Source organism: Corvus kubaryi, unplaced genomic scaffold (assembly GCF_017639235.1).
Source record: "Corvus kubaryi isolate FWS band 111438036 unplaced genomic scaffold, C.kubaryi_AGA036_p1.0 37265, whole genome shotgun sequence".
Classification (NCBI taxonomy): Eukaryota; Metazoa; Chordata; class Aves; order Passeriformes; family Corvidae; genus Corvus; species Corvus kubaryi.
This window is the reverse complement of record NW_024581080.1, coordinates 3,404,671-3,428,351: the sequence shown is the minus strand read 5'-3', so window position 1 is coordinate 3,428,351 and position 23,681 is coordinate 3,404,671. Positions and strand designations below refer to the sequence as shown.

Below are 23,681 nucleotides of genomic sequence, written 5' to 3'. Positions count from 1 at the left end.
AATCTCCCAGCAGGACTCCTTGGGTCATGGCGAGGAAAGGTAGACCCATAATCCTTTGGGAGACACTATGCAGATCAGTCTGTAACCCATTGATCTGTCCCAGACCCTCTGTAATCCATTGGTCCCCTACTGATCCCCTGTATCCCTATAAAGGCAAGCTCCCTCAGGTCCCTCGGAAAGAGGGCTCCCATCACTGGCTCCCCCCTTCACCAGAGGGGACCCACAATAAAGCTACCTTTGTGCGGAACCAGCCACACGAGCCTTCTCATCTCTCTCTCTCTCTGGTCTGGTTTGGCCTAGAGGCTGCCCTGCAGAGCTGAGCCGGAATCACGAGCTGATATCACTAAAGAGCTGACAGTCTCTGCAAGGGCCCCTCTGCCAGCAGCTGGGGGAAGATACCGGACCTCGGGAAGGCGATTCCTTTCGGGACCATCTCCCCGGACCGGTCATCTCTTCCTGGGTCACAGCCTCGGACCCCCCTCTCCAGCTGTAATAACTGGCGCCCGAACAGCCTTGGACCCCGGACTCCAGACCTGGACTGAGCTGCGTCTTGATCGCCAAGACAGAACCAGCCGTTTGTGTGCTGATCCTCTGAAGATAGACCTACATTTTAGCAGGCCTTTTGGACGGGGACAGTTCGAGACCCTCGCCTCCCACCTAGGACGGAAGTCCCTGAGGATCGAAACTGCCAGACCATCCCCCCAGCAGACCTTTCCAGGAGCCAGCCCCACCAGAAAATGGGATTTGTAAGTTTAAATTTGGGGGTCTCCTCCTCTTGCGTGCATTTTAAATAATTTTGGGGTTTTTTTCTCTTTTTTCTGCTGAGGGAGGAACTAAGATGGCACATAGGCAAGCTAAACCCAGCCTTTCCCAAACTGAGAGAGACCTATACCCCTTTCTTCTAACCCTTCTCTTAAAATCTGACTTTAAATTCCGTAAAGGTATTCTTTCTAAGAAAAATCTTAAATCTTTCAGTAATTGGATATTTCTAAATTTCCCTGATGCTACCACAGATTCTGTTCTTTCTGATTCGTTCTGGGACAGTGTGGGGAACAAACTGTATTCCTCTCAAGCCTCGGGAAACCTCTCTGTTTCCAAATTCATTCCTTTATTTCATTTACTGGTTAAAATGTGTCGTGCAAAACCCCCCCCACCAGCTGTAATACTCCACCTTTATTACACGAACAGAGAACACGTTAAAGCCGCAACTAAGTTGCAATGTATAAAAGAAGCTGCAGGTCACTAAGTAAAAGAGTCTCAACTGGAGGTAATCGGCCACAGCAACTGGGAGAAACGAAAGACCCGCTGTCCGTCTTTTCTTTGTAAAGTCAGCCGTTTGGGTGAGAGTGTCTGGCTAAGAGGCGGCATGGTCCGTTCGGAGGCTTTCGGAGACGTGTTCTATGCGCACGGTAGTATTTTCTGTATTACTGATGGCATCCCCTCTCAGCCTTTAGCTTTGCAATGAGATTAACGCATAAAATTCATGCGAGACCCGATGCCTTAAGAGGCCTCCTAAAAACAGAGACTAGACAGGAGTAAAGGATTAAAAGAGGCATTTATTTGAAAGGCCTTCAAAGGTACACCCTGGGACCTGAAGCCATTCTCGAAATGGACCCCAAGATGGACCCTGGGTCACGAGTTCTTCACTCTTTTATATAGGTTTGGTTCATTTGCATAGCAGGGTTAATTCTTCAATTAAAGCTTCAGTTTTTCCCTTGGCTCATTTCCCCCTTTGCAGCTCTTTGGTTTATACTTTTGGCCTAGGACGGTCTTGGTGTCCTTGGAAAGCGGGATCAGAGAGGCTTTGCTGTGTCTACTTAGCATGAGAGAGCAGAAATTATCAGGCTACAAGAAACTTCAGAGTCACACACTGAGCAGTACAGAATTCAAAAAATACAAAAGTTTAAACCTAAGGTATCAGACCCATGAGATAAATTGGACAATACATTACAGATGAAATGCACGACCCCAAAGCACTACACAATTTTTTCTGCACGGTAGAGCTGAGCTGGTGCCAAAGACAGGCCCAGCCAACAGACAGACTTCCTTTGCCGCATTCAAAACAATGTGACTTAATAGTCCCGGAAATCTTTCTGCTTTTCAAGCGTGTTGATGATCTCCAGCTTCACGTCTCAAGTATTTTCCGTGCTAAGATTCCTAACAATGAGCTCAAGGATGCTCCGTACGCCGAGCGAGGAATGGACCGGTGCCAAATTGGAGGAATCGTGGCATGAATTCTCCCAGGCGTGTCACTTTGCCAAGACGGATGAGACGACATGCACACTTCTTGTAATCCAAAGCCGTAAGAAGTAAAAGGTTTTTTTATTCTCTGCTGCTGCTCTTATACCTCTTCACAATTACTGTGGCTTATTAAGATTGGCTGCTAGCAAACAATGACAAAACTGTCTAACAACCAATAACCATTCAAGCAGTAATAAAATTAGCTATACAAGCAAAAGTATAGTTGGTGACATATCATATGCACGCTCCTTCTTACACACACTTAATGTTCCATAACAAGAACAACTACTCCTTGTGTCCAGAACATCTTCTTTCATTGGTTATCTTCTTGGCTTTCACTGTGACTGCAAAATCTCACGGGTAGACTCTGACCATCTCTAGGTCTGACTCTGTGAGGCTTTCGGACCAGCTGTCAGCCTCATCGCGGGCATACTGGCGTGCGAGAAGATACGGCAACTTCAGAAACCCGAGATATGGCAGGAGTAGGAAACATGTACATATACCTAAACACGTGGCTAGGCTTGGCTGCGAGAACTTTTAAACTTCCTTATAAACCTTTTAGATTCTGGGGCCTACTGGAGCCTTGCAGAAAACTTCTTTGTTAAAAATGCTACCACGGAAACAGCGAGGAGGCAGATTTCTTTGCCTCTAGCACACTTAGGCCCTCGTTCGAGAAATGCCACAAGAAATATATTCCTAGGGCTCAGAAAAATACTTTGTGAGAAGCAAATATTGGGAAGAAGCAAAGATCCTTAAAAGAGGGCAATATTCTCAAAGCACTTCCCCAAAGGTGCAAAGAATCCCCCAGAAGTTTTCACAAAGCACCTAACCCCGGTCTCATTATGTGCCTTACAATTAGCTGAGTGCTGCTGCCCCACAAATACTCTCAGGAAATTTTCAGGCACGAAAGGCTAAGGCTGTTCAGCACCTGCACGGAGCGTGTGTTTGCCTGCTGAGTCAAAACCGGTTGGAAACAATGTATTTGCTCGTAAAGCGATGCACGGCAGCACATTTTTGGGCCGCTGGGATTTGTGCTCTGCAAGCTACCCAGCAGTGGAAATGATTATGACATTCTCCTGCTACACTATCAACATCCCTGTCATTAGGTCTCCCCTTCCTAGGACTTCTACTCAAACAAGGGGAACAGCAACTGTGCTATGAGGAAGAACACCCCCTCGCTAGTCCTTCAGACAGTTCTAGTAAAAATAAAAAACAGATTACCTTCTCCATGCGGCAAGGATGGATCCAGCAACTCCATCATGTATTTGATTTCAATCTCCAGCTCCAGTATATCACACTGGGCTAGCACATATGTCAACACAGGCAGGAAGTGATCAGCTCCATACAGCCTCCCTGGGTTGAAGGGAATGCAGGCAGTGAGAGACAAACCACTCTTTTTCACCAGTTCCCGTGTTTGAAAGGAAAGCACTCTTTTGTGCCTTCTCTAGGCAGCATGTCTGTATTATTCCAGAACCCCCTGGAGTCACCAATGTGCAGAAAAGAGAACATCGCCTGACACTCACTGCATGGGAGATCGACTCAATCCTGTTCTTTGAACGAGCACAAATCTTACGATGCACGCCTTGAGGCATGCGAGGGAAATTTAGAGACTGGGCTTGCCTTGGCACCAGCTCAAACGGTGAACAGGCTGCCACACCAGTCTGGCCTGACCTTTGCCTGCACTGCTCTCACTGCCTAACAGGTGATGAATAGGAATTTTATTTATACATCTAGGGATTACATCCGCTTTCTGGAAGTGTCCAGACACAAACACCGGTCTCTGAGTATGAATCCCACAGCTGAGAAGCCTGAATATAAAAGCCTATTCAATTTGACAAGGAAATTAAACTCATTTTCTTGACACAGAATAGTCAAAACCAGCAGTGAGCAAGGCCTCCTGTACCGGAAGGGAGCCTACAGAGAAGATGGAGAGAGACTGTAAGGGCCTGGAGTGACAGTGACCCACAAAGACCATGCTGTACCCAGACCTGTTTGCAATTCTGGCAATTTTCCTGCATTTTGACTTTCTGTTAAGAAATAGAAAGTTAGAGACACACAAAGTGTGAAACGCAGAAAGTTAGAAGACAACAAAGTTAGAGAGGTAGAAACTTAGAAATCAGTTAGACAGCTAGAAAGTTCAAAACATAGTAAATTAGAAAATTAGTAAGATAGAAACAAACAGGGTTAGAAACAAACGAAGTTAGAAACGCAAAAATTTAGAAAGGTAGAAAGTAAGAAACAAACAAATTTTAAAAGGCAGAAAATGAGAAAGGTAGAAAGTAAAAAACAAAAGTTAGAAGGCAAACAAACGAAGAGGGAAACAAAGTTAGAAATGTAGCACGTTAGAAGCAAAGAAATTTAGAAAGGAAGAAAAATAGAAACAAAATTAGAAAAGAACAAAGGCAGAAGGTTAGAAACAAATCAAGACAGAAGGGCAGAAAGTCAGAGGGGCAGAAACCAACAAAGGTAGAAAGGAAGGAAATAAGACATAAACAAATTTTAAAAGATAAAAGTTTAGAAAGGTAGAAAGTAAGAACCAAAAAAATTTAGAAAGGTAGAAATAAAGTTAGAAATGTAGAAAGTTATAGTAGTAAAAAGTTAGGAAGAAAAAGTTAAAGGTAGAAATTTAGAAACAAAACTAGAAAGGTAGAGACTTAGGAAGATAAAAAGTTAGAAACAAAACTAGAAAGGCACGAAGTTAGAAAAATAGAAACAAAGTTAGAAAATAACAAAGGCAGAAAGATTGCAAGTTAGAAAGGCAGAAGGTTAGAAACAAATCAAAATAGAAAAGAACAAAGTTAGAAAAGTAGAAAGTAAGAAACAAACAAATTTGGAAAGGTAGGCAGAAACAAACCTAGTAAGAAAAGAACAAAGTTGGAAAGGTAGAAAGTAGTTGGAAAGGTAGAAAAATAGAAACAAAATTAGAAAAGAACAAAGTTAGAAAGAGAGTTAGAAACAAAGAAACAAAGAGAGTTAGAAACAGTTAGAAAGGTAGAAACTTAGAAATAAAGTTAGAAAGGTAGGAAGCTCGAATGGTGAAAAGTTAGAAAACGAAGTTAGAAAGGCAGAAAGTTAGGTAGAAAAATAGAAATAAACAAAATTAGAAAAGAAGAAAGGTAGAAACAAAGTTAGAACAGAACAAAGGTAGAAAGATAGAAAGTTTAAAAAGTAGAAAGTTAGAAACAAATCAAGATAGAAAAGAACAAAGTTAGAAAGGTAGAAAGTCAGAAACAAAGTTAGAAAGGTAGATATTTAGAAAGGTAGAGAGGTAGAAAGTGAGAAACAAATAAAAGTTAGAAACAAAGTAAGAAACAAACAATTTTAGAAAGGTAAAAAGTTAGAAACAAACCAATTTATCAAGAAATAAAATTAGAAAGGAAATAATCTAGAACCAAAACCAGTTAGAAACAGATATGGTTAGAAAAAAAGTTGGAAAGGTAGAAATTTAGAAAGGCAGATAGTTAGAAATAAACAAAGCTAGAAAGGTAGAAAATGAGAAAGATAGAAAAATAGAAACAAACAAACTTAGAAAAGAACAAAGTAAGAAAGGTAGAAAGAAATCAAGTTAGAAAGGTTGAAAGTCAGAAACAAAGATAGAAATGTGGAAAGTTAGCAAGGTAGATATCTAGAAAGTTAGAAAGTGAGAAAAATGATAGAAACAAAACAATTTAGAAAGGTAGAAACTTAGAAAGGTAAAAAGTTAGAAAGAAACAAAGTAAGAAAAAAAATGTTAGAAAGGTAGAAATAAACCAAGTTATAATGAAATAAAATTTGAAAGGAACTAATTTAGAAACAAACAAATTTAGAAAGGTAGAAAGTTAGAAACAATTAGTTAGAAACAAAGTTGGAAAGGCTGAAAGGTAGAAGCAAACAAAGGTAGAAAGTTAGAAACAAACAAAGGTAGAAACTAACAAATTAAAATGTTAGAAAGGTAGGAATGAACAAAGGTAGAAAATAACCAAGGTAGAAAAGTAGAAAGGCTGAAACGAACAAAGGTACAAAGTTAGAAATGTAGAAGGGTAGAAACCAATAAAGGTAGAAACTAACAAAGGTAGAAACGAATTTTTGAAAATTAGAAAGATATTTAGGAAGAAAGATAGAAAGTCACTAGAAAGTCAGAAATAAAGGGAGAGAGAAAACAAAGAAATAGAGAAAGAAAAATAGATTTAGAGAGAAAAAGGAATAGAGAAAAATAGGGTTTGAGAGAAAAAGAAATCAAGTTTAGAAGAGAATTTGTGTTGAAGAGAAAAAGAAATACAGTTAAAGAGAAAAAGAAATAGAGCTGAGGAGAAATAGAACTGGAGAGAGACATAGAGAAACAGAAACAGTTAGAGAAACAGCGAGAAAAACAGAGCAAGAGAGTTAGAAACAGAGACAGAAACAAAGAAAAAGTGAGGAATAGACTGAAAAGTAAAGCAAAGCCGAGTAGCAAAGCAAGAAATACCGTGAAAAAATTACTAAACCACACCAAAGAAAGACAGGAGCCAAATGGTGGGGGGGAAAGAGGGTATCTTTATTCAACTTTAGTGAATTAATGTTTTTATTTACACTTCAGCAAAGCATGTGGAAATAACGTATACAAACACAAGTACGAATACAATCCATATACATGCTGGTAAAAGTCCAGTTTACATACAGAGCAATACATGGAAATGCAGTGGCAAACACAAACACAGAACAATACAGGGCAATGCAAGCCAAATACATATCATTTCAATAAAACAATTTTTTCTATTTCTGGAAAGTTTATTACATTTTATTTTATTGTTATAGGAAACCCAAAATAACAGCAGCACATGGAGAACATAACACTCGTCCACCACCCACACCTCCTTTAGCTTACACACAAACCTACCCTTGCTCTCATCTCAACCGCTCCACTAACCCTTGGCGGTCCATGGGAGTGTGGTTCCCAGGAGCCTCCAAGTTGTCCCGCCTGACGAAACCCCGGCGCCGGTGGGGTCCGCACTCAAACCTTGGCGATGAACGTCACCTTGCAGACTGGCCAGGACTGAAAGAAAAAAACCCCAGCCGGGGAGGGGAAAAAAAAGCCCCACAACCTGGCTGGGGTTTTTTTAATTCTAAATTTAAAAAATGCGTTGAAAAACTTGAAAAGCAAAAATCACACACAACCTTAGAACCAGTCAACACACATGCTCTCACAGGCAGACAGAAGCAGACAGACACAAACTCTCACAGACAGACACAGACAGTCACACACTCACACACAGTCACACACTCTTCAGCTTACACCCTGAATGCAGCCCTTTGTCAAAACACTCTACCGATGAAGATGCTTCGACAAATCTTCCAGCTGCTGCTCCTCGACATTGAACGGTAGATTCTGGGAAAAAAATCGGTAGCGTCGGTGACCGCGGAGATCCAAAGCCGCCTCAGGGACCTGCAAGATAACATGAGGCTTTCAGTGAGAGGCCAAAGGCTAGGAGTTATCCCTGTGACAGGCCCATAAATTTTCTACCCAAGATCCCATAGAAAAGATACGAAGCTTTAAGTTTTGTAACTGCTCCTCTCAACCATGACCCTCTATGCCGGGGAAGGGCAGCTCCAACTGTAAATAGCACATGGACAAGGTGGTGCACCGAATATAAGCAAAAATGACGTGAAGGCTCGAGATGAGTCTCTGGAAGATTAATTCTCTAGCCTGATATGCTTTGAGGCGACAGAACCTACAGAACTACTGCAGTCACATGAGGAGGGTCTAATACGCTCCGCATAGAAGACCAAGGGAATGGGACCTGAAAAGAAGGTGCTTCCAAAAGTGAGAAAGAAGATGGATGAGAACATCTTGTGTTCTTTTTCTGGTCTCAAAAAGTAAAAATGTAAAGATGCCAGAATAAGCCTGATCTGGGAAAGTATGCAAGCAGAGACCCCCCTGCTGCCAATACAGCCCAGAATGATGCCGATAAAGCATCGAGACGTAACAAAGCCCTATGACACAAGAGAATGGACACAAACTACATAACACAGAGAGGAGTTAAAGCTGCCCAGCAGTTTCACCTGATGGACCCAAGATTCCTACTGCAAGATCAGCCAGACAACAATGATGCCAAAGGAAAGAAGGCTCTATGGCAATAGCATGTGACAGTGAAACGTAACTCCTTACAAGAAGTTAGTGCCAAAGCTGTTAAGAGGATGCTCAAGAAGCTCAGTAGGCCTAGAGAAAGAGGCAACGACTGCCAGGCGACCACTCCGGACCCAAGGGCGGGCTCCTCCGGCGAAAAGATCCGCGATGACGTCGAGACTCAAAGAAGGCTGATGATGTGAAGCTCAGAAAAAACATGGGGATGGAACTGCCCTGCCCGGCAAAGGGTCGGGTGATGCTGAGGAGAAACGCTCTCCCTTTACTTCCGAGGGGCCCCTCTCGCTACAGCCCTCTCCTCTAAGCTAACTTCCAATTGCCTCCTGTGATTCCAAAGGTTTTTCCCTTCTCCCGACCACCAGTCCCAACACTTAGCTTTCAGAGATGAGCGGACAAAATCCATCCTCGACAGAAAAGACGCATGGGCACTGTAGACATCGGTACATTCCCTGTAGTCCGCTTTGGAGGCTGTGAAAATTCAGAAAGAAAATTCAGACTACGATGAGACATCCCAAAAGTGACCCCTTCTGCAACGCCCCCCTCCCTTGTTACTGCTGAGGCTAATCGCTTACCGGATGTTTCCAAACTTTGGCTCCACACCTGCTCATGGTACCTAAGACAACAAAACAGAAAACGTGACTACCACCGTCCAGAAGATTAATCCCCAGGGCTCCTCCACACCGCTGCCCCAGCTCACCTCAAATCTTCATCTGACTCTGGAGGTGGCCCGGAAGATACCCACAAAGTGAACAGGTATGCGCTTAGCACGCCACCACATACCACTCACCTATTAGTCACTCCACCTAAATGCGGACTCACCTGCTCGCCTCTGTTCCTTGGCATGCCTAGGGCGGTGGCAGCACCTGCAAAGAAAGCAAAAAAACATGTTGAGAGACTGTGAAATCACAACCTCCCCACTCCAACTGAAGTATGCCACACCAATACCTTAACCTTGCACCCACCTGGCCTCTGGCATTCTGGGCCAGGACATCTTGCAAGTGGACGGCCGAAAAGGAACAAACAACAGTGGATGCTTAGAGCTGAACCAGACATTGATACTGGAGCAATAACAACTCATTCTGTCCACCAGTCACCATTCACCTCGCTCCATCAACCTTGAACATCAATATCCGGCTTTACTTCCTAAAAATAAAGGACAAAGAACAATGCTAGAACATAGCCACCATTTACACTTGCCCTGCAAACACAAATGGTGACTGACCTTCCTGCAGGATCCCCCTCACCTGGTATGTGGAGCTCTGCCACGGATTTAATCCATCTGCATCTGAAAGAAAGTTATTACAAAAATCAAAGTGCTGCATGATAACTTAACAGTTCCAGACAGCTTGTGTCAATCTAGGAATACTATCTAGAGTCCAACTACAGCCTACATTACGAATCTCAGGTCCCCGGGACTTATCCTATTATACCTACACCCAGACTATGCAGCAGGGCAGAGCAGCTCTGGACCAAACACACGCAGACACCTGTGACACAGGAGATGACAAACAAGGGGGTGCAACATGGAGAGAAAACTCGCTGCGAGAATGACTGCAAGCACCTCAAAGGGCTAAGGAAAAAGACGTGCAACATAAAATACCCAAAGACACAGAACACACGATAGACAAGTGACGCAACACGCACTGGGACTGTTCTGCCCTGCGCGCCTCAGCACTGTGATCAAAAGTGAGACTTTCCCATTATGTGGCCTAAGGGGCCCTTTCTTGGACATCCCCGTCTCCAGAGGTAATTCAAAAATCCCTCTAGGTGAGTCCTGACCTGGCACCCCCCTCACATCCCCTCTATGAGGCATAGCCCTTGACTTATCTCTCGGCTGTCTGGGGATGCAAATCGGCATCAGGTGTGAAAGAAGACCACCTTGCCATCTGGGAACTTCCAGCCATCACCGGGCCGTTGTCTCTTAGACGGCTACCATAAAGAGAACCAAACATCAAGGCGTGAACTTAGTGGCACATCGGCCAAAACCCAACAATTCCTCTACTCAGCGTCTCCTAAGAGGGCCGGGCTTCTCGGGGCCACACGCTTCAGCCGCGCTCCGAGGCTGACGCTGTCATCGCAGCGCATACCTGGGTTAAGAGGAGACAAGGCAATGCGGCACCGCTGAAACTTGAGTGGACCCTGACTCTTCCTCCCTCTCCAACTCACCGCAACTCCTCAGCTGTTGCCTTCACATGGAAAAGGTAGAGGCTTCATTGCAGAGTCCTGTGATACTTGCGGAGGGCTCATGTGGGCGGCGAGCCGGGTATGTTGGCCGGTCGGCGAGGGGTTTGGCGTAATACAAATGAACCGCCTAAAACACACAAATGACAATGGATGTTAAGAGCTGCACCAGAACTTGGCACCCAAGCAAAAACAACTTTTTCTTTCCACCAGTCACTGCTTACCTTACTCACTTGACCTTGACTGCTGAGATCCGGCTTTACCTCCTAAAAATAAAGACAGAGAACAATGCTGTAACATAGCCACCATTTACACTTGCCCTGCAAACACAAACAGTGACTGACCTTCCTGCGGGAACCCCCTCATCCGGTGTGGGGTGTTCTGCCACGGATTTAATCCATCTGCATCTGAAAGAAAGCGATGACAAAAGTCAAAGGGCTGCATGAGAACTTAACAGCTCCAGTCATCCTGTGTCAATCTAGAAATACCACCTAGAGGCCAAACTACACTCTACATTACAAATGTCAAGTCCCCAGGTCTAGTCCTATTACACCCATACACCAGGCTGTGCAGCAGGGCAGAGCAGCTCTGGACCAAACCCAAGCAGGCAGCCGTGACACAGGAGATGACAAATGAGGGGACACAACAAGGAGAGAAAACTCTGGGCTATATGAACACAAGGACCTAGAGAATAAGGAATGAGATGACCTAGGCGAGACTGGTGGTGAGCTGACGAGGCTCCAAGAACCCTGGCAGAAGAGGATGCTAACAGAAAGACTTAATCCAAGAACCACAAAGATAGATGCCTGAGAATTGTACGGGAAGAATCCTCTATCTATCTTCGCATTCTTACAAGTCCTCATCCCCTATAATGAATCATTGCGGTGCACAGCTGTTGATGCAGCTCAGAACAAGACCAGAAAAGACACCCGACTCAACATTGCTAAAGAGATGAGATGAGATTCTGATGTGGCTCCAAGCTCAAGAGTCAAAGGATCGATGGTACCAGCACCACACTGAGGAACACCAAGAGCAGAGATGCTAAGAATAATGGCCAGCATTTGCGATAAGCATCTCAAAGGGCTAAGGCAAAACACCTGTGACGCGAGATGCCCAAAAGACAGAGAACACACAATAGACAAGTGACGTACACCAGGACTGCTCTGCCCGGCACACCTTGGCATTGTGATCAAAAGCAAGATTTTCCCTTTATGGTGGCCTAAGGGGCCCCTTCTTGGGTATCCCAACCTCCAAATATGACTCAAAAATCCCTCCCGTTGAGTCCCAACTCAACACCCAGCTGTCACCCCCCCGTGGGTCACAAGCCTCGACTTATGTCTTGGATGTCGGGGGATGTGAATCTGCCTCGGGTATAAAAGAAGGTGGCCTCGCCATCCTGGAAGCTCCTGCAGTCGCCAGGCTGTTCTCTCTTAGTCAGCTACAATAAAGAAAACCAAACCAAACATCAGTGCACGAACTTAGTGGCACCTCGGTCAGAACCCGACAATTCCACCACTCACCATCTCCTAGGAATGCCGGGGTTCTTGGGCTGCACGCTTCGGCCGCACTCTGAGGCTGTCGCCGTCGTCGCAGGGTATGCCTGGGTTAAGAGGGGACAAGGTGATGCGGCATTGCTGAAATTTGAGCAGACCCTCGCTCCTCCTCCCTCCCTCCCCGACTTGCTGCAACTACTCGGCCATTGCCAAAGGCTGCCCGGACAGCACCTTTGAATGCAAAGGGTAAAGGCTTCATCGCAGAGTCCCGTAATACTCTGGAGGGCTCATGAGGACAGCAGGCCGGGTCTGTTGGCTGGTCGGTGAGGGGGTGCAGCGTAATACAAGCGGACTGCCTAAAACACAAATGACAATGGATGCTTAGAGCTGTACCAGAACTTGACATCCAAGGAATAACAACTTTTTCTTTCCACCGGTCACCGCTTACCTCGTTCACCTTGACTGCTGCTATCCAGCTTTATCTCCTAAAAATAGAGACAAAGAACAATGCTGTAACATAGCCACCATTTACGCTTGTTGGCAATTATTAAAGGATCAGGGGCATGGATCATTGACAGAATTATGGGATCAATAAAAGAACTGTAGCAATAGGCCTGTAAGCAAAAGGCCTGTGTGTGAGAAAAACTCTCTATGAGAAAATTCTTGTGTGAAAAAAAACCAGGGCTGGGAACAAAGAGGGAGTTTGAAGATTTGCAGCTGTTCAGATAAGACCCAGAGAAGGGAGGTAAACTCTGAATTCTTTTAATCATAACATAACTGTAGAAGCTTGCCAATGTAAGTCCAATTAGGTGGAAGTAGAAATGCGCTTTGATAAGTTTTAAGCCACTTAAGAGTTAACAAGCTGGTATACTATATAAGTGCCTCTGGACTGCTAATAAACGGAGTTTTGCTCTTATCAACCATATTGGTTTTTGACTGCAAGTTTCTCCCCTCGCCAGAGTCCTTGAAACCCTTCCAACATCTGGCGCCCGAACTCGGAGCTTGGAACTCGAACTCGGACTGGCACTTCTCGACCTGGCAGGAGCCGACTGCGGTGCCGGAGCAGCGCCAGTGGGCGTAAGGATCGGCGGCTCGCCTGATCCCAGCCTGGACTGACCTGACATCAGGGGTCCGCCGTTTGGCTGACAAGGGCTAAACCTGAAGGCTGCACGACCCTGACAGCAGGGACATCGCGGTAGGACGCGGTTTTGCAGGAAGACGCAGTGTGTTTGCGGGAAGACACAGTTTGCGGGCAGACGCAGTTATTGTGGAGGGACGCAGTTATGGAAACTGAGGTGGCCTTTGGTTTATTTTTACGCTTTTTAGAAAAGCGGGGAATTAAGGAGATAAACCTTAATAAGGAATTGGTGGGGTTAGTGGAGTTTGGAATGGCAAGGGGCTATTTTAAAGAGTCAGGATCGCTGTTTCATGAGCAGCAGTGGAGAGAATATGGTGAATGTTTGTGGAATTTGGTTACAGACGACAGTAAGGAAGCTAGGAAGTTAATGAAGCCATGGAGAGCAGTTATTAATTGCTTAAAACACTATCAGGTTGAAAAGCAGGTAGCAGCAGTTGCTACAGCTCATTTAGATGGCAATGACCCTCCACCAGGTATAATGACACTTGGGAGCGATTATGTTCCCATGCCACCAATAGGGTGTTCCGTGCCTGTGAAACCCCCTACAGATCCGGCACCGGGTGCCGTACCTACTGCACCCCCGGTGCGAACACAGGCTGAGCTATCGGACGGCGGCAACAAACAGTTGGGCCAAGAGGCCGCTAGATGTCGCCATGAGCCTGCTGGGACTGACATTCGCAGAGCATGTAACACCCCTAAGTTACAATGTAGTCGGGTTGATTGGAGAAATATCATAAAAACAGCCCTTGAAAATAAAGATTATGAACTCCCCAAAGCGATCGGAGATCCGGTTGCCTTCCCGGTAATATATCAAGCAGCTGGGGATGAAATAGTAGGAGAATATAGTCCGGTAAACTGGAAGTTGTTAACTCAGCTGCAGGGCACAGTCAATGAGTCCGGCCTGCGCGGCCGAAAAGGACACGTGAAACGGCAGTGTCAGGTCCAGCGAGTATGGTGCCGCAACTGCAATCTCAGTACCCACTCCACGGAAGCCTGCCGGAGGAGGCCGGGAAACGGGAGACCGAGCGCGAAGAGTTGCGGCGCGCTGACACCAACAGTGGCCCCAACAGTAGCGATGCCAGTCTCCGCAGCTCCCTGCAACCTGCCGACTGCCTTCGGCCAGCAACCCGAGGAAGCCTCGGCTTGGACCAACAGCAATAGATGTGACTCTGATCGACGGCCGGCCCCAGAGGATTCCAACTGGCATTTAAGGGCCCCTGATTATCAATGGACAGTACTATGGAGCTTTGCTGTTAGGCCGCTCTTCTAGTAGCCTGAGAGGACTTTTTATATTGCCCGGCCTAATTGATAAGGACTATGAAGGAGAAATTTGCATTATGGCTCAAACTCATTTTCCACCTGTGCACATCCCAGCATATAGCAAGATCGCTCAATTAATTCCTCTGCCTCACCTGACTGCAGCTATAGCCGAGGGAACGCCGGAGTGGGGAACGGGAAATTTTGGTTCGACTGGGAGTCTCGCTCTTCTCACCCTCCCACTAGCTCAGCGGCCAGTTGCTACTGCAGTGTTCACTCGTGGCAGTGATTCTATAACATTGTCTGCGCTTTTGGACTCTGGAGCAGACCTGACAATCATGGCCAATTCATGCTGGCCTCCGCACTGGCCCCTTCAACAGGCAGCAGGGGGGGTCGAAGGTGTCGGAGGCACTGCTTCAGTGCAGCGCAGCCAGGAGCGAATTCAAATTATACTAGACGGACACACTGCATCTGTTGTAGTCACAGTGATGCCTCTGCCGGAGAAAGTTAACGCTTTAATAGGCAGAGACGTGCTCAACCAGCTGGGTTTTGTGCTAACCACTGACAGGCCTTTTCGGTAGCGGCCGCTGCACTGACTTTCCCGATAGCCTTGCACTGGATTACAAATGCCTTAGTGTGGATTGAGCAGTGGCCGCTCAAAGAGGAAAGTCTGCAGCAAGCTCATGCCCTAGTGCATGAACAGTTAAATCAAGGACATTTGCGACCATCTACGAGTCCATGGAATACACCCATCTTTGTAATCAAGAAGAAATCTGGGAAATATCAGCTGTTGCATGATTTGCGTGCTATTAATGCTCAGATGCAAGCTATAGGGACCCTGCAACCTGGTCTTCCCAATCCTGCAGTTGTACCTGAGAACTGGCATTTACTAATAGTGGACTTAGAGGACTGGTTTTTTACTATACCATTGCATCCTGATGATATGCATCATTTTGCTTTTACTCTCCCTGCCATAAACAGGGCAGGGCCTGCTTCTCGATATGAGTGGACAGTACTTCCACAGGGAATGAAGAACAGTCCCACCTTGTGCCAGATGTATGTTGATGCTGCACTGAAACCGGTTCGAGTGCAGTGGCCGAAAGCCATCATTTATCATTATATGGACGATATACTGATCGCTCAGCCAGATCCAATCACCCCCCAGCAGGAGCTCCTGCTCACCAATCAGTTGAACCGGTATGGTTTGACTGTTGCGCCCAAAAAGGTTCAACATACACCTGTTTGGAAGTACCTGGGGTGGAATATCACTGAGGCACAAATCAGGCCACAGAAGGTGACAATTCAGACCACTCTCAAAACCCTGAAAGATGCACAAAAACTCTTGGGTGACCTGCAGTGGCTGCGGCTGGTGGTTGGCATCAGTAATGAGGATCTAGAGGTGCTACAGCCCTTGCTGAAAGGGCCTCGCCTGTTCAGCCCACACCAGAGCAGGTGGATACTATCCAGCGTATCAGTACCGTTATTGCAGACAGAGCAGTTGATTGAACGGATGCTGATATTCCAGTCGATTTTACTGTCCTCCACAGAGAGTGTCAACTTATTGGTGCACTGACTCAGTGCAAAAAAAAAAAGGGGGAGCAAGTTAAGGTCCTAGAATGGATGTTTACAAGCCTACAGCCTAAACCAACATTGCAACAGAAAATTGATAATGTGGCAGAATTGATACAGAAAGGCCGCACCTGTATAATACAAGTCACTGGGCAAGAGCCAGGAACGATCTACTTGCCAATGAAAAGAACTGAGCTCGAGCGGTGTTTACAAAATTCTCAAGCCTTGCAAATTAGCTTGCTAAGCAATGCCCAGCAAATTGAAGTACAACCACTCAAGGCCCCAGTACTGAAATGGATGACAGAGCATACATGGATTCAGATTCCCAAAAGGAACAAGCACCCACTACAAGAAGCGGTAACAGTGTTCACTGACGCTGGAAAGAAGTCCCAACAAGCAGCTGCGACATGGCAGGTTCAAGGACAATGGTGCCATCAGATACTAGAGGCTGAACCTGGAGACTCTTTGCAGACCCTTAAATTAGCTGCAGTGGTCTGGGCATTTAAGCGATGGTTGTCTGTTAAGCTCAGTGTAGTAACAGACCCATTATAAGTTGCTGGCATGGTGGAACAGATAGAGGATGCTAGGATCAAAGACATAAACAACAGACGACTGTTTGAACTACTGTGCCAGCTCCAAGCAGCTATTGGTCAGAGATCATGTGCCTATGCTATAATACATGTCAGGAGTCATCTATGGACAGAGGGCCTGGGCGAAGGAAATGCCTATGCAGATCAGTTAGTCTCTGTGACAGTGCCATTGAATGAATTTGCAAAAGCATGAGAAGCCCATAACACATTCCATCAGAATGCAAGAGGTCTTCATAGACAGTTTGACATCACCATGGAAGAAGCCAAAGGAATAGTATGGGCACGTCCTACATGCAGTCATCATTGCCCGGGTCTCGGTGTCGGGGTTAATCCCCGAGGCTTAGGCCCGAATGAACTATGGCAAATGGATGTGACCCATGTTCCTGAGTTTGGCAGACTGAAATATGTGCATGTCAGCATAGACACTTGCAGCAAATTTATATGGGCATCAGCACAGACAGGTGTGTACTAGTTTGAAAACAAACCAGTGGGAGGCACCAAGTCAGAATAACAATTTAATGGGGAAGTTAAAGAAAAGGAAAGAAAAGAAACTAAAAGAGAACACTGGTTCAAACTGACAGAGTCAAGATACAACCTGAGTTGCTGTTAGGCACGGTGGTGGTAGCGGTCTGGTAGAATGGTGGCTGCAGTCCTCTGAAGCAGTGATCCTGTAGAAAAAAGGGGCTGCTCTTCCTCAGAAAGTCCAATGGTGGCTGTGTGGCTCCTGTCCACTGGAAAGCCAGTGGGAAGGGTTGTCTCTGGTGTTCAGAGTCCCAGCTTATATCCACAATGGGATGCTTGGTTCCTCCCTCTGGGTGGAGCATCTCACAATGGGGTAATGAGTCATGAGGCCAAGTGTTGATTAGGCTCATTAACAGAAGATAGTCCGGAGGGAGTTATCTCTGAGTCAGGCGGCAGGACAATGATGGGCAATTAACAGAAAGATAGTCTGGGGGCAGGAGGCAAGGAAACACTGCCCCACCTGGTTTCAACGGCTGATGGGGATGGTAACAGAATACACTGCAACCCAGGACAGGTGAAAAGGCCCTTCATGTAATATGACACCTGACCAGCTGTTTCGCCGTGATGGGTGTACCAGAGCAGATCAAGACAGACAAGGGTCCTGCCTACATTAGCAAGCAGCTGCGAAAGTTTTGTCAGCAGTGGAATGTGCAGCACATCACTGGAATCCCTCATGTACCCACAGGGCAAGCTATTGTAGAGCGTGCTAATCAGACGCTGAAGTTATATTTAGCCAAGTTCAAGGACATTTCAGATGTGCAGGAAAAATTAACAAAAGCCTTGTCTGTATTAAATTACTTGTGTTTGTTTGGGGATAGTGACGCTGCACCTGCCTATCTTCACAGCAGTATTGTAGAAGCAAAGAGAAAAGTAACAAAGCCTTTTTATGTGATGTATAGGCACCCAGCTACAGGGATCTGGCAAGGGCCTGCTGCGGTTCAATATTCAGGTAGGGGTTACATGTGTGTGCTTACCTGTACTAGTTTGAAAACAAACCAGTGGGAGGCACCAAGTCAGAATAACAATTTAATGGAAATTAAAGAAAGGGGAAAAAAAGTAAAAGAAAACACTGGTTCAAACTGACAGAGTCAAGGTACAACCTGCCACCCTGTTAGGCACGGTGGTGGTAGCAGTCTGGTAGAATGGTGGCTGCAGTCCTCTGAAGCAGTGATCCTGTAGTAAAAGAGTCTGCTCTTCCTCAGAAAGTCCAATGGTGGCTGTGTAGCTCCTGTCCTCTGGAAATCCAGTGGAAAGGTTGTCTCTGGTGTTCAGAGTCCCAGCTTATATCCACAATGGGATGCTTGGTTCCTCCCTCTGGGTGGAGCATCTCACAATGGGGTAATGAGTCATGAGGCCAAGTGTTGATTAGGCTCATTAACAGAAGATAGTCCGGAGGGAGTTATCTCTGAGTCATGCGGCAGGACAATGATGGGCAATTAACAGAAAGATAGTCTGGGGGCAGGAGGCAAGGAAACACTGCCCCACCTGGTTTCAACAGCTCATGAGGATGGTAACAGAATACACTGCAACCCAGGACATTACCCCAGCAGGACCTCTGTGGGTACCCAGCTGCTGGACTCGTGCTGCAACAGAGCCGGCAGTGAACAGCGCCGACCCTGGATCCAGAAGTGCATCCACGTGAGGAGGAAAGGCTGAAACGGGCTGTTGTGCCCTCTGTATACAGACTGCAAACCTGACTTGGAATAAGGGCTCACCTTATGTCAAGAAACTGTTTTAACTGTGGTTTTGTGAACTGTAGAGCTTGGGTTAAAATACCTTGTGATTGTTGTAATAAGAGAATTTGGGTATAACACCAAACACAGAAGTAAAGTGAAAAATTGTTTTTTGACTGTCTTGAGACAAGAGCATTAGCAGGCATTTTCAATCAGCTGTCTGCCCATTTAGATCAAGTAAAAGCAGTTAATTTAGTTAGCATTTTTGTTTTTACCTGGTACTTTAGCAGCCAGGGCTTACGCTATATTACATAAACTTGCTTGCTGGGAGAGGGATAAGTTTAATATGACCTTGCAAATGCTCAATGAGTTAAGTGTGTATGTTATTAGTGTTAGACATATAATATTACAAGATTAAGCAGCCAATGATTTTCTACTATTAGCCCACAGCCACGGCTGTGAAAGGTTCCAAGGTATGTGCTGCATGAATCATTCTAACCACTTTTTCCTACTTCACAAGCAGGTAAGTGAGTTACATCAATTAACTACACAATTACAGAAAAAAGAAGACGGTCTCAACTTAGAGGGATAGTTAAAGTTATTACATTTAAAATCATGGCTAGTTTTATTTGTATAGCATTTGATTACTGTAGGACTAGTAATATTATTAGTAATAGCATGTTCACCTTGCCTTCCAATGCTTGCAAAGGATCATATACAAAGTCACTACATCTGTGACCAATCAGGTATTGCTTGTACAAAAAGAAAAAGGGGGAATTTGTTGGCAATTATTAAAGGATCAGGGGCATGGATCATTGACAGAATTATGGGATCAATAAAAGAACTGTAGCAATAGGCCTGTAAGCAAAAGGCCTGTGTGTGAGAAAAACTCTCCATGAGAAAATTCTTGTGTGAAGAAAAAACAGGACTGGGAACAAAGAGGGAGTTTGAAGATTTGCAGCTGTTCAGATAAGACCCAGAGAAGGGAGGTAAACTCTGAATTCTTTTAATCATAACATAACTGTAGAAGCTTGCCAATGTAAGTCCAATTAGGTAGAAGTAGAAATGCGCTTTGATAAGTTTTAAGCCACTTAAGAGTTAACAAGCTGGTATACTATATAAGTGCCTCTGGATTGCTAATAAACGGAGTTTTGCTCTTATCAACCACATTGGTTTTTGACTGCAAGTTTCTCCCCTCGCCAGAGTCCTTGAAACCCTTCCAACATACGCTTGCCCTGCAAACACAAACAGTGACTGACCTTCCTGTGGGAACCCCCTCATCCAATGTGGGGTGCTCTGCCACAGCTTTAATCCATCTGCATCTGAAAGAAAGCGATGACAAAACTCAAAGGGCTGCATGGTAACCTAACAGCTCCAGACATCTCATGTCAATGTAGGAATACCATCTTAAGCCCAACTAAGCACTATATTACAAATTTCAATTTCCCAGGCTTTGTCATATCGCATCTATACACCAGACTATGCAGCAGGGCAGAGCAGCTCCAGACCAAACCCACACAAGCACCCATGACACAGGAAGCGACAAACAAGGTGATGCAATGAGGAGAGAAAACTCTCGGCAAGAAAAATGACCGCAAGCACCTCAAAGGGCTAAATAAAAAGACATGCAACACAAGATGCCCAAAGGACATGGAATGCACAATAGACAAGTGAAATGACACGCACCAGGACTGCTCTGCCACACGCACCTCAGCATTATGATCTGAAGTGAAACTTTCCCTTCATGTGGCCTTAGGGGCCCCTTCTTGGGTAGCTCCATCTCTGAAGCTGACTCAATATTCCCTCCCAGCGAGCCCCGACCCGACACCCCGCTTTCATCCTCTCGACACATCTATTGGATGTCCGGGAATGAGAATCCACCTCAGGCGTAAAAGAAGGCGGCCTCGCCGTCCTGGAAGCTCCTGCAGTCGCCGGGCTGTTCTCTCTTAGTCAGCTACAATAAAGAAAACCAAACCAAACATCAGTGCACGAACTTAGTGGCACCTCGGTCAGAACCCAACAATTCCACCGCTCACCGTCTCCTAGGAACGCCAGGGTTCTCGGGCTGCACGCTTCGGCCGCACTCCCAGGCTGTCGCCGTCATCGCAGGGTATGCCTGGGTTAAGAGGGGACAAGGTGATGTGGCATTGCTGAAATTTGAGCAGACCCTCGCTCCTCCTCACTCCCTCCCCGACTTGCTGCAACTACTCGGCCATTGCCAAAGGCTGCCCGGACAGCACCTTTGAATGCAAAGGGTAAAGGCTTCACCGCAGAGTCCCGTAATACTTCTGGAGGGCTCACGAGGGTGGTGGGCCGGGTCTGTCAGCCGGTCGGCCAGGGGATGCAGCATAATACAAGCGGACTGCCTGGAACACAAATGACAATGGATGCTTAGAGCTGTACCAGAACTTGGCACCCGAGGAATAACAACCGGTTCTGTTCACCGCTCACCTCCCTCCATCGACCTTGACTGCTGCTCTCCAGGTTTACTTCCCGAGTAAAATAAAGACAAAGAACAGTGCTGTAACATAGCCATGGCTGCTTTGTCTGAGGTGTGGCTTGGGTGGCTAAGCAAAGCTAAAGGCAACCTGTAAAGTCTTCTTTCTACTCCACCTACCCCCCAGTCTATTCCACAGGGCAGAGCAATTCCAGGCTAAACACAAACTCAAACAACACATTATGCTACAAACAGTGTGACGAGGATAATAAAAAAAGCTCTTGGGGAGAAGAATGATGGCAAGGGCCGAGATGACACTAAAAGAGATGACCAGTATCATGGCAGCAGTGAACAGAGGAGGCTCTAGAGAGCAGAAGACAAGACTGTAACAGAGTGACCTATTATAAGAACAGTCGGTCACAATGATCAAGATGGCTACAAGACAATGGTACGTTCAGAATGCTCCCTATATCCTTAAAATCGTACAAGCCCCAGGACATTACAACTCACAGCTGGAAAGGATGAATGGCAATACAGCTGGGAACAAGGCCTCAAAAGACATCCAACTCAACGCTACTGAGATGCGGCCGAGCCCACCAGTAAAAGGACAAATGATATTGGCATTGTGCCAAGAAGCACAAACATTTGAGAACCTAGAGATGACAGCTCACATTTGCAATAAAGTCCTCAAGGGGAAAAGGCAGAGATAGCTGATCCAAGGGATCCCAGAAACCCACTAGACAACACAACACACTAGACAACGCAAGACAGACTGGAGCTGCTCTGCACACTCTACAGTTACAATCAAGAGTAGAGCCACTGCCTTCAGCTGTCCTAAGAGGACCCTTAGAGGACATCCCTTACCCTGCACTAATTATTGAATCTCTCCCAGGAATTTCCACCCTGCTATCATCCCATCTCCGAGTCAAAGCCCCCAACTTATCTTTCAGACGACCAGCGACATGAATCCACTTTGGATGCAAAATGAGTCCTCCTTGGCCGTCTCGGAAGGTCCCATGATAGCCTGGTTAGGCTCTTAGTCAGCTAAGATAAAGAAAACCAAAATCAATGCACAAGTTTAGTGGCATATGGGCCAAACCCCAGCAACTCAGCTACTCACCCTCTCCTAAGTGTGCCCAGGTCCTTGAGTCTCCAGCTTTGTCCCGAGTCAAAAGCTGTGGCCATTATTTCAATGGACACTTGGGTTAGCGAGGAACAAAGTTATGTGGTGTTTCTGTGACCATGGTGAATGCATTTCTGTGCTTTAAGACATGTAAATGCATCTGCTGTGCTTGAGGAAAAACCTTCAGGGGCCCCAAATGGATACCTTTTCCCACCATGTGGCTTTCAAAAGCCCTCCTCGCTATTCTTAAACCGGTTACCCTGCTCACAGTCCCTCTCCTGGACATAACTTACCTATCAGAAGCCTCAGTTTTGGATGTCATCCTTGACATGGGGCAGGTCTATTTTGTGACACAATGAACATGCTGAATAAATTTGAAGCTTCATACTCAATGCAAGCTAGAAGTTACAATGCTCCTAAAAAAAAAACCAAGAACAAAAACCAAAATTACAAAAACACCTTGCCACCCCTGAACGCTCAACCCAAAATCATAAGCTTAAATACTCCCTGCATTTAAAGCTATCCTCTTCTAGGTGTCTTCAAAGCTTCTATTGCTTTAGAAGCTAAAAGCATCTGCTGAAAAAAAAAAAGCTGAGATAAGATGAAGGACCCCTCCCTTTGTTGAAGTGAGAAGAGAGCTCTTACCCCACTCCATCCCAGAGAAGGAAGGAGCCCCTTTAGCAAAGGCTGGGGTTAATATACCCCTGACTGGGCCCGCCTCTCGTTCCCATGATGCCCAGGAAAAGGGAGGAGGCAAATACCACAAGGTATAAAAGCCCTCAGAGGAGCTGCTGCTGTTTGGTTCCTCTAACTTAAATTCAAGTTGAGTAAAGGGCTCAAAAGAGAAGAAAACTTCTTCAGGGAAATGATGATGTTTTCTTTTTTTGCTTTTACTTTGAGCTGAAGAGCAGATGAATGGTAAGACATAAAATTTTGTGTTTTGGCAGCACGGCTAGATAAGTGTAATAATCTGTTGTTAACGTGCATAATTATTCCTTAGTGATTTTGGTTAAGTAGGGTGGAGAAGAATAGTAATTACATGAATGATGTAACCCTCCTTGGGACCTCTAATAAGGGCTATATACCTTATAAATAAAAATAAGAAGAACTAATAGACTCCTGGGTGGTGTTGGGGTTACACCTGTGCTGGACTTGTTCCTGTATGACATTTGGTACTGGGGCGTGGGTAGGAGTACCCTGAAATGCAGATTTAAACCCTCAAAATGCTCAAAAAGGGAGAGCTTCCTTCAACGGAACCCCTTAAAATGAGGGAACACAGAGGGTGTTTACCTTTACTTAATCCAATACAATGGCAAATAAATGGCTTCTCCCCTTTAACTTAACTCCCTAAAATACA

The 23,681-nt window shown here is 45.6% G+C and overlaps 2 long non-coding RNA genes across 2 annotated transcripts; one reads left to right on the top strand and one right to left on the bottom strand.

Moving 5' to 3' along the window:
• Positions 1–1,420: 1,420 nt before the first annotated feature.
• Positions 1,421–3,762, bottom strand: LOC121663095. Its single transcript, XR_006015519.1, has 2 exons — positions 3,463–3,762; positions 1,421–1,454 (listed from the first exon to the last, which is right to left on the bottom strand). It is a non-coding gene; the product is annotated as an uncharacterized LOC121663095 (long non-coding RNA).
• Positions 2,165–21,644, top strand: LOC121663096. Its single transcript, XR_006015520.1, has 3 exons — positions 2,165–2,246; positions 5,699–5,701; positions 21,633–21,644. It is a non-coding gene; the product is annotated as an uncharacterized LOC121663096 (long non-coding RNA).
• Positions 21,645–23,681: the final 2,037 nt, after the last annotated feature.